Raw genomic sequence first — 11,135 nt, forward strand, 5'->3', positions numbered from 1 at the left:
AAAAATCTTCATAAGCTTTTGTTTTTTGGCTATAATCTTATTAGAAACAGATCACTAGACCTTCTCTTCTGTAGTACGCTTGTGTGGGTTTGAATCATTGACTTCTAGGTGGAGGGTCAAATCATTTGTTTAAGACAGTAAATTATATAAAACTAGAGCCAAACTGCCTACTCTGAGCGACCCTGTAGGATTAGGTAAATCTGCCTATGTGAGTCCTGGACTGTTACTCTTCAATCAAGTTGAAAGCCCTATCTATATCCCGCAAATTTGCTGGCGGCTGGTGGTTTCAAATTGCTGAACTGGAGGATCACAGCACAAAGGGGAACCACAGCATAAAAAAAAAATGCTCAGCATATGCTGATTTAATGTAATATTGAAATACCTAAGGGTCAAAATTTGAAATATCAAAATTACACTATTTAAGTTTGAAAGCTTTATAATAGAAATTCCTAATATTATGTCTAAAGTGTGTACATTAAAAGTTATATTAACTATTTTTTCATAAATCAAAATATAAATAACAAATATGGCCTATTGCTGGTGTTTTATTCTTAGGTGACATCCCATTGTTTCAGACTCATGGTGACTCTGTGTACAACAAAATGAAATACTTCCTGGTCTAGCTCTATCCCTACAATTGTCCTTATGTTTGAGCCCTTGTTACAGCCACTGTGTCAATCACCTTGTTGAATGCCTTCCTCATTTTCATTTCTCCTCCGCTTGACCAAGCATGATGGACTGGTCTCCATGGATTGGTCTCTTCTGACAACATGTCCAAAGTCATTCTTGTCCCTAAGGAACATTCTGGCTATTTTTCTTCCAAAACAGATTTGTTTGTTCTTTTGGCAGGCATTGATACTTTCAGTATTCTTCACCAGTACCATAATTATAATGCATTGATTCTTCTTCTGTCTTCCTTTTTCAAGGTCCAATTTTTAATGCACATGAGGCAATTGAAAATACTTTGGTCAGGCACATTTTAGTCCTCGAAATCACATCTTTGTTTCTAACACTAAAGAGGTCTTGGGAAGCAGATTTACATTTTTTTTTAATCTTTAAAAAAGATTTTATTTTGGGGGATTAACACATATATGAAATCATTCCATAGTTCAATCACACCCAGAAAATTGTAAATTTGCTAATCAGTTTCCAAACATTTTGATCTCCTGTTTGCTATTCCCATGGCCACTGACTATGGATCTAAGAAAGATGGAATCTTGGACATTAATATTTTCTCCATTTATCATGATATTACATATTAGTCCAGCTGTGAGGACTTTTGTCTCCTTTACATTGAGTTGTAATTATAAGAGGGCTACAATGCTTGATCTTCAACAGAAAGTGACTCAAGTCATCCTCACTTTCAGCAAGCGAGGATGTGTCATCTGCATGTCTTAAATTGTTAATAACCCTTCCTCTGATACCACATTCTTCTTCACATCATCCAGTTTATCTGATTATTTGCTCAGCATACACCGCTTGTGTCCATTTGTCATGCCGTGGCATTGCTGTGATGATGGAGGTTATGTCAGTGATTTTTCAAATACCAGCAAGATCACCCAAAATGAACAGATTTCAACAGAGCCTCCAGACATAGAATGGACTATGAAGAAAGAATACACTGCCCATTTCTGAGGAATTACCCACGGAGAACCTAATGGATAGCATCTGTTGCTTGCAAAAGCAAAATTCTAGAGCCTTTTGGTGAACAGCGGTGTGGCTCATTGAAAGCTTAAAACAGCACTGTATTGAAAAGATTAATGAAAAACAAGACCCCAGGTGTTGGTGATATGCCAGTCAAAATGTTTCAGTAAATGAACGTTTACAAGCACATGCATGTAAAATTTTGTTGAAAGAAGGAAGTCTTTTTGAAGAAGGAAGGACGTTTAGTTGGGGGCAGGAGGCTACCTTGTGAAATGAAATACGCATGGATACTTACTTGTGGGAGATGGATTTGCTAACTTAAGGGACTGGATTTGAGTTCCTTCAGGTTGAGGCTTACTGCAGAATAGCATGCCATTTGGACCTTTGTTAGCATCCTTCTTACAGCTTAGAACATGTCCAGACTGGATAACTATCTCTAAAGCATTTCTCACCCACATTAGTGGCATGAGAGTTGCTGCATCATGTAGGGTTTTTGGGTCTGTCCAGTGGTGTAGGACAGGTTTAATAGGAGCTGAAAAATATTTGGTGTTGAATTCCAGAAAAGGGGAGAGAGATGGGTAAATGGGGAAAATATAGTAAAGAAGAGATTAAGTAAAAGTAATGATAATAACAAGCAGCCATCTATATAAACTAACAGTTTTGTAAATATAATGGGAAAATGTATTCAAAGAGGAGTGACCAGAAGTAATAGATTTCATGAAAAGATATTTCATGAGGAAAAAAGAGAAAGCAGAAAGAGAGTGGGTGTGGAAGACAAACAGAATAAGCAAACAAATATTCAAACCCAAAGAAGAGGATTTACACATATATGTCTATATGTGTGTGTGTGTGTGTGTGTGTGTGTGTGTGTGTATATATTTCTTTAGAAGGAGGAATCCTGTTGGCATAGTGGTTATGCATTTGAACTTCAATCAGCAAGGCCCATAGTTAAAATCCACTAGTATCTCCTTGGGAAAAAGACAGGGCTTTTTACTCTCATTAACAGTTCCAGTCTCAGAAACTCACAGGGGCAGTTCGACCCTGTCCGATAGGGCTCCTATGAGTCAGCCTTGACTCGATAGCAATGAATTAAGATGTTTAGAAGAAGGAATAGAATTAAAGAACAAATGAGGGAAGGTGAGAAGGAATGAAAGGTAGAGATGAGAAAGAAGCTAAAAGACATGGAGTAAATGAAGAGCAAAAATGGTGGATGTGAAGAGAAGAGAGACCCAAGAGATAAAAGATGAGGTTGTGGCTGGAGGGTGGGTGCTGGAGTTCTGCTGCTACCGCATCATGCACTTGAGGGGGTCTGTACTCTCAATGGGGAAAACATGCCTTGTGTGGGTGGGTGTGGCCAAAGCTGCAGACCTGGAGACCTGGTTTTGCCTTAGAGGTGTGCGTATTCTCAAGGGGACAGGGTTACTTGGCAAGAGGAAAGGGGAGAAACTAGGAAAAAATGATGAAAATACTATGATAGATCAAAACCATGAAACTACTAAAAAATTGAAATCCAATTATAGTTCACTGTTCACTGGGTATGAAATAATCCATCAACTGCTTATCTTATAGTTCTAGAGTCAACTGTTTTTTTCTCTTGCTGGCACGTTCATTGATTCTTATTATTAATTTATTTATAATTGAAGCAGTTATCATAAATAGTCCTTATGTTTATATTTATGATACTTTATATTTCTATTCAAGCAAACTGGAATTTACCATTAAGAGTAGTCAATGAATAGAAGGATATATTTATCAGTACCCTGTATTCTTTAGCATTATGTGAACTGTAAAATATGCATGTTAAAAATTCCTAGGATAGACATAATAAAGAATATATATGTGAATATTTAATCAAAATGTTAGGTTTCTTTTTTTTTAAGCAAGATGTTGCACTCTAAAAAGCAAATTGAAAGCCAATTTGTCTGTAATCATGAATTAGTCTAATTTATAATATATTCCTAGCTATTATCAACCTACCACAAACTATTCAGATATACCAGCATTTTCCAAACTAAAAGATCTGAAGAAAAAAAAACCAGGACTAGACTTGAAGTACTGAATGAGTATATGGGCAAAAATAAAGAGAGATCTTGGAAGCATCAAAAGAAGATGGAAGGGAAAAACAGACTCTACATCAAAAACATTAGAAAAGGTAGCATATGATCGCAAGCAGATAGTATTGAAAGTACTAGTCAAAATGCACTGAAGGCAATGGTGTTAGTCTGGACTAGATAAACAAATCCATGAACACACATATAAGGGAGAGGTTTATATACAAGAGGAATTGAACATTGAGAAAACATCCCAATCCAGACAAGTGCAAGGCCATAAGTCTGATATTATCCCATATGTCGGACACCAATCTATAAAGTCCTCTTCAGATTCATGAAGCACATGCAATGACACCGAATGCAGGATGCTCATAAGCCAGTGGGTAGAAAGTCTTTGGGTCCAGTGGCGTTGTAAGCATCTCAGTGCTGGCAGGGGCTCTCTGTGGCTTCTCCGGCTTCCAAGGTCAGGTTGCGTCCATGTGGCTTGTCTTCTGCAATGTCTCCCTGGGAGTAGCAGAGAGAGAGAGGTGTCTTCCACCTCCAAGGAGGAAGTACTAGATTTCCCAGAATTCTCAGGAGAAGGCCATGCCCACACAGAAGTCTCATTGGTTATCTCCAGATTGACATCCTAGACTCCAGCCCTACACTCTTAATCCTTAAATTGACACCAGATTAGGTGACTACCATAGCACTGGTGTCAAACAAAGCTTCAAGGACTTGACAGACTACCAAAGGAGCGATGGCAACCAACTGCTGCAGAACTAGAGGTGCTCACTCTTCTGTGGCACGAAATTTGGAAGACCTTCTCCCTTGACTTGACGAGATCCATATTTGTGCTCAGTCCAAAGAAAGGTAAGATCTAATGGATAATATCATTAATTTACTAGCAAGTAAAATGTTGCTGAAGGAAATTAAAAATGTCGCAGCAGTACATGGACAAGGAGCTTCCAGAAATCCAACCACGTTTAAAGAAGACTTTGATGAGAGACATTATTTCTGATGTTATATGGATTTGAGCTGAAACCAAAAAAGTATGAGAAAGATATTTACTTAAGGTTTATTGACTGTGCAAAAGAATTCAACCATAACAAATTATGGATAACATTTCAAAGAATTGGAATTCTAGGACAATTTTTTTTCTCATGGGAACCTGTATATAGACAAAGGGACACAAGGGGTGTATATCAGGGTTGCACTCTTTCATCATACTTATTTAATCATCATGTTAAGTAAATAATCTGAGAAACTGGAATATATGAGTAATAGGTAACATTAAATTTGGGGGAAGCCTCATTAACTATTTACAATAGATATGCAGATGGCATACCCTTACTTTCTGAAAGCAAAGAGGCTTTGAAAAATTTAGTGATGAAGACCAAAGACTATACCCACCCATCAGCATGTATTAAAATGCAATGTAAAGAAAACAATAAATTCTCAAAATAATCATCAAGCCAAATGAAGAAAAGATTGATTTTGTCGAGGATTACTTGGCTTCATAATCACCCCTCACAAAAGCAGCAGCCACAACAATGTATTGTATTGGAGGAAATCTTTCATAAAAGACCTTTTAAAATGCTATACAGCAAAAATGTCACTCTGAGAACTGAAGTGTACCTGCCTTAAGCCATGGTATTTCCAATTGCTTCAAACACATACTAAAGATAGACTATGTTTAAAGGAAACTGAGAAAAATTGTGCACATGGATTATGGCGATGACGAAGAATATTTAAATTACCAGAGTCCCCAAGCAAATTTGTGTTAGCAGAACAACAACCAGAATGCTACTTAGAAACCCAGATGGCTACTGCTCATGTCATGTACTTTGGACGAGTTCTCACAAGTCCGTAGAGAATGACATCATTGTTGAGTATCAAAACAGTGGAAGATCCTCAATGGGATGGATGAATAGAGTGGTTGCAACGATGGACTCAAATGTAGCAATTGTGAGGTTGCTGCAGGAGTGAACGTTGTTTCACTCTGTTGTACGTTGGGTCATTAAGAGCTGGAAGTGACTTCATAGCACCTTAAAATATAAATGACAAACACAAGTGAATATATCATAAAATAAATTGAAAATGGGAAGTTGCTAAGTAGTGCCTGGGGTATTCAGCAGACATATTTATTTTCATCCTTATTCCTCTCTATGGAATTGGGAAAGATTGGACTAAGGGGAAACCTTTTGCTTTTAAGGTTCTGGAGATAATATGAATTGTTCCAATGAGATACATTAATGAAAAAGTTGGAAGAGGGAAGGCAGATAGAGGCCAGTTTTCTTTTTTAAGACAGTCAAGGGAAGACATGATATATTTTTAGAGGACACTGCATTGTGTAGTCACTGCTCATAAGCAGTTGTAATATTAACAGTGATATTCTGCATTCTACTGGTCTCTGATGCTAATAGCAGTTTCCTATTTTCTGTGATATAGCCTTGCAGCAGAACTAAGGAAGACGTGCAATTTTTACTTTTTACCCCTTCAACACATATATTTATATCCACATCTGTGTATTAAAATCCTTACACTCTGCAACATCTAGAGTGATTTTTCTTTCTGTGACCTAGACCCAACTGATTCAATAGAACTAAACCAAATACAACAAAAAGCAATCGTTTATAAATTGATACAAGTGAAGGTTGAAATACAAGTGTGAAGAAAGCTTTTCCATCACCTGAGTGGGAGGGGGTCATTTTCCATGGGAACTACAAACTGGCAGCAGGGCCTGGATCTTTTTTATTACTAGAAAAACATAAATGTAACTACTTTTTTCTATTTGACACAGTATATTTTCTAAATCAGATCCGAAAGATATGGCATCATGCCAGAGTAATACAGAGTACATGAAAATACATGGATTTTGCAGGATGGCTATTAAGTGAGGATACGGACTCCCAAGGACATTACAGCTACTTCAGACTGGAAGAATACAATTCCATTTCCTGTGCTCCACTGTGACTGGGGAAGGGCGAGCTGTGGCATGAAGTCATACACCCAACAGGGCAGTTGTAGCAGCAGGAAGGGAGAAGAGGAGCTACAAACATATTTGCATTCAGAGGAGGCTCTTGGTGATGTCCATCATCTCTTGGCTTCTTGAGGAGATGGTGGCTTTGGGCTGGACTCCCAGGCTGTCTCCCCTCCAAAAGCAGTCACAGGATTATGTCGAAAGTTGACCAGAGCTTAAATTCACCACTATTTGTGTTTTTGCCAAACTGTACTTCCACTTCTAATACCCGAGGTACAGAAAGAGTGCCATTGAAAAGTCCTCAAAAACCAATCATAACACAGGCAGAGAAGGGATCCACCTTGGAAAGGTCTGGCCCTTATATCCTGGAAGTGTTCCAACCTTTTTACCAGCTTCCTTCCAGTTCCAATATGCGATTTTTCACCGCTGAGAACAATCTCAGAGCTATTAGCCTCTACTCTGAACCTCTGGCCTCTGGATCTCTGTTCTCTCTCTGCTTCTGGGCTCCTCTAGAGACTCAGGGATTCCAACTCTCTTTTCATTTCTGTTCTTCATCCCTGTAGGCTAACACAGCTCTTGGTTCCTATGTTGCAGACTGTCCAGTAGGCCGTCCATCTGAAATATGATCTGGCTTAATTCCTCACTGATGGGCTGCAGCTCATCGGCCAGAAGATTTTTTTTTCTGCCTTGAGAGCAGGTGGGTATTCCTGGTAGCCTTGTGAGTGCTGCAGGTGCTCCTGAACCCTAAGCTAAAGTGAATCCTCTAAATCTTGATAGGTATATGGTTGGCGAGAGAGGGATTCTCTGGCACTCAGCTATGCTGTAGGGAATTCCTCTTGGTAGAGTTCATAGGTTGGGTTAGAGTTACTGCTGTAGATGGCTGTTTCAGGCTGCCTCTTATGGTCTGGTCAGGACTGAACCTAAGCTCTCTTGACCATGTCTAAATTTCTCTGACTTGCCTCCAGGCTTCTACTCAACAATAGACACTCTCAAACAAATGAAATGGATATCCATGATAATCCTGGAGACCAGAGCTATAGAGGACAGGGTAGAGAAGTGGATTGCCTACTGATTAGGGGGAGACACTGAAAAAGAAAAAGCTAAAGTTAAGAGACAGACCCACCAAACCCCCACTATCATTGAGTGGATTCCAACTCATCGTGGCCCTATAGATGACAGAGTAGAACTGCTCCTGTGAGTTTCCAGGGCTGTAGAGCAAGGGGACTCACACTTTTCCAGCATGCGAGCCATTTACAAAATGTTCAATCAAAATGATCTACCAACTACAAAAATGCAAAACCTATATTTTTATTTATTACATTTATTCATAAATGTATTGAGAATTCTTTATATGTACAATGTATGTTTATGTACTTGCATAACCACATGAGTCCATATTGCACAACACAACACAATGAACTATGTACATTTTTTGTCATGACCTGAGTTTACTCTGGTGACTTGCACTGAATGGAATGAGCCAGGGATGCATAGTCCGGACAGTAGTTGCTGACCCCCAGCCTCAAGCACACTTCCAAATGATTCTCAGTCATGGTGGAATGGTACTTAGACTTAATGATCTTTATGTGGGGAAAGGCTGACTCACATAAATCGGTAGAGCCGAATAACGCAGTCAAGGAGGTAGCACAGTTCTCATGTTTGGGCACTCTCTTTCTGTGAGTTCCAGAACTGTTCATGCGCTCGGGTTGTCAGCTGAATGTTGCCTTGTGGTGTCAAAATCTGCTATTCGGTATGAAAGTGATATGTTTTTGCCTTCTGACTTGGTCCAGCTCCCCCACTCATCTTAATACCATTTCTAAGGTTTATGAGAAAAAACCAAGGTCTAAAATTTAGCGTGTCAGTTTTGTTGCACTTAGCAGTTGTTTTCACATGTGTTTGACTCCTAAGATTGCATCTGATTGGCTGTGCTATATATCAATTAAGTGACGGGATTGATGATAGACTTACGTCTATTTTTTTAATGCCATGCGATCTACCCATACTACGTTTGCGATCGACTATTGGGTACTCCTGCTATAAACCTCTAAGCAAGGAAGTGGGAAGTGGACTCTTTCTCCGATGGAGTCTGTTGGTTTTAGACACTGCAAAATTGGAAATCAGCCCAGAGCGATAGAGCTCTCCGTATCACTAGGGAGAGAAGGGCGAATAATTAGCTGGCTAGATAAATCGTGGCCAATTTGAACTTTTGCAAGCATCATTCAACTGGTACAATAATCTACACATTTGAAAGAAAATCTTCTTTTTGCCTCCTCACCCACTTGTGACCAGAAACATGGTGAGCCCCTGTGTTCACTCACTGGAGATCAGTGACACAGAGCCCCGCACATCTTTGCTCTGCTTAGGATCAGATGTGCGCAATTTTATATCTGGTTTGAAGTGCATGTACCGCTGCATTAAACAACAGAATGGGAAGTGCATGTCGCAGGCCTGGCTCCCAATCATCTCTGAAGGTGCACAAATCCCTTTAGGGGCATACATCGTGATCTCACTTGTGTTTTGAGTCCACACGAACTCTAAAGGACAAGTTACCATAATATCAATCATCTTCTAGGTTTATAGGAACACTGTTCTGTACCATAAGTCTAGACCCCATGACCTCAGCAGGCAGAAACACCATCATGGCGCCCTATCAAGATCCCTCATTTTCTCCTTTCTGTACCTTTCTCACTGTTTTCTCCTTTTCTCTTTTGTTTTCCTCACCTCCCATTTTTTTATTTCTTTGATTTTCTTTCTTTTTTTCTCTTCATTTTTTGTTCTGCTTCATTTTTCCTTTTGCCCAGTCTCTCCTGCGCTCTTTCTTTCTCTTTCCTTCTATTCTTTCTTTTCCCTTCTTAGATCTTTTTGCAGTTAGGAAAATATATATAATTTTCTCATCTCTTTTTCTCTTCCTTTGTTTTTCATTTTTATTATTTGCTTCTTAATTATTATTTTAATATTGTGTCATTTCCTGTTCTTGCTATTTTAACTTTTAAAAATAGTTAATTTTTGTTATTTTTTTTAATTTTAGATCCCTCTACCCTCTCTTTCCCCTCTCTCTGTCTTACCAGATGAGAAAAATCAACTATGTGAACACTGCCAAGCCACTATCACACCTCTGGGACCTGTACCCACCAAGAAAGGACCATCATTCATTTCTATACAACCTAGTGAATGGTAGGCATTGGCCAACCCCAGCCTACTGCACCCTCATCTGTTCTATTAAACAGAAATCTTCATATATATTCCTACTTAGAATCACAATAACAGCAGATAGGAAGTTAGTATTTAAAACCACACCAACACACAACCATTAGTCAAATACAGGCAATACTACAATGTCACAGATATGACAGCAAATTTCAGTTTACATGAAAAAATAGAGTAGATCAAACATTTGGTAAAAATACGGAGCCAGAAAACTCTTTGAAGAAGAATGATGGTGCTACTGGATAAAGAATTCAAAAGAATATTTAGATATTTAGGTATCATCAACTGATTGAGATAAAGAAATATGAAACTACCGACAAAATCAAGGGAAACACAGGCAATATTATAGGAAAATACTAAGAATAAACTAACAAAATAAAGAAGAAATTATAAACTGCACAAAATCAGAATGTAGAAATACAGAATATTAATAGTAATATTTCAGAAATAAATAATGCACTGAATCAATGGGAAACATAATTAGCAATACTGAATACAATTTTCTCAATACTAATCTATGGTAAGAAAATTTTAAAAAGAGAATTAAAAAATATTCTAAGAATTACATAGAGCGCTACCAAAAGTCATAACATGAGAATAAAAAGAGACAAAAAAGTGATAAGAAAAGTGGATGTACAAAATGTTTTAGCTTGAAACATATTTAATACAATAGCCAGGGTAATTAACTTCTAGCACAAAAAAGCTAGAGACAAAATTCACAAGTGACCTAAAGGAGAATGTACAGGCTGCAAGAAGATCACTCAAGATGGAAACCCAAATCCATAGAAGGAAATGAAGGGTAAGACAAATGATACATCTGTGGACTAACACAAATATTATTTTAGGTGTATTGAAATAATCACTAATATTATTGGAAACATTAAAAATATATTTCTTTTGATCTCATTTTTAAAACAATTACACCAGTACTAAATGATACAGAAATATTTGCAAAGGGTCATACAGTATGAATTAAGAATGTTTGAATGTTTAGGATTTATCAATTTTGCACAGTGTTTATGCATACAAATTACAAATAAAAAGCATTATTATTACAATAAGAGTAACAAATATTTACTAGCATTACTGCATACTAGAAATAAGATATATTCTCATCACCTCATATATATATAATATCTCAGTAAAAGGAGCCTGGGTGACAGTGTCAAGTAAGCACTGACCTTCTAACTAGCTGCAAACCTGCAGGTTTAAACCCACTTGCACCTTCTGTAAAAGTTTGCAGTTTCAGAAGCCCTATTTAAAGTAGCTAT

The sequence above is a fragment of the Echinops telfairi genome, unplaced genomic scaffold (genome assembly GCF_000313985.2).
Source record: "Echinops telfairi isolate 266 unplaced genomic scaffold, ASM31398v2 ScPeMD7_7424;HRSCAF=8462, whole genome shotgun sequence".
NCBI classification, from domain to species: Eukaryota; Metazoa; Chordata; class Mammalia; order Afrosoricida; family Tenrecidae; genus Echinops; species Echinops telfairi.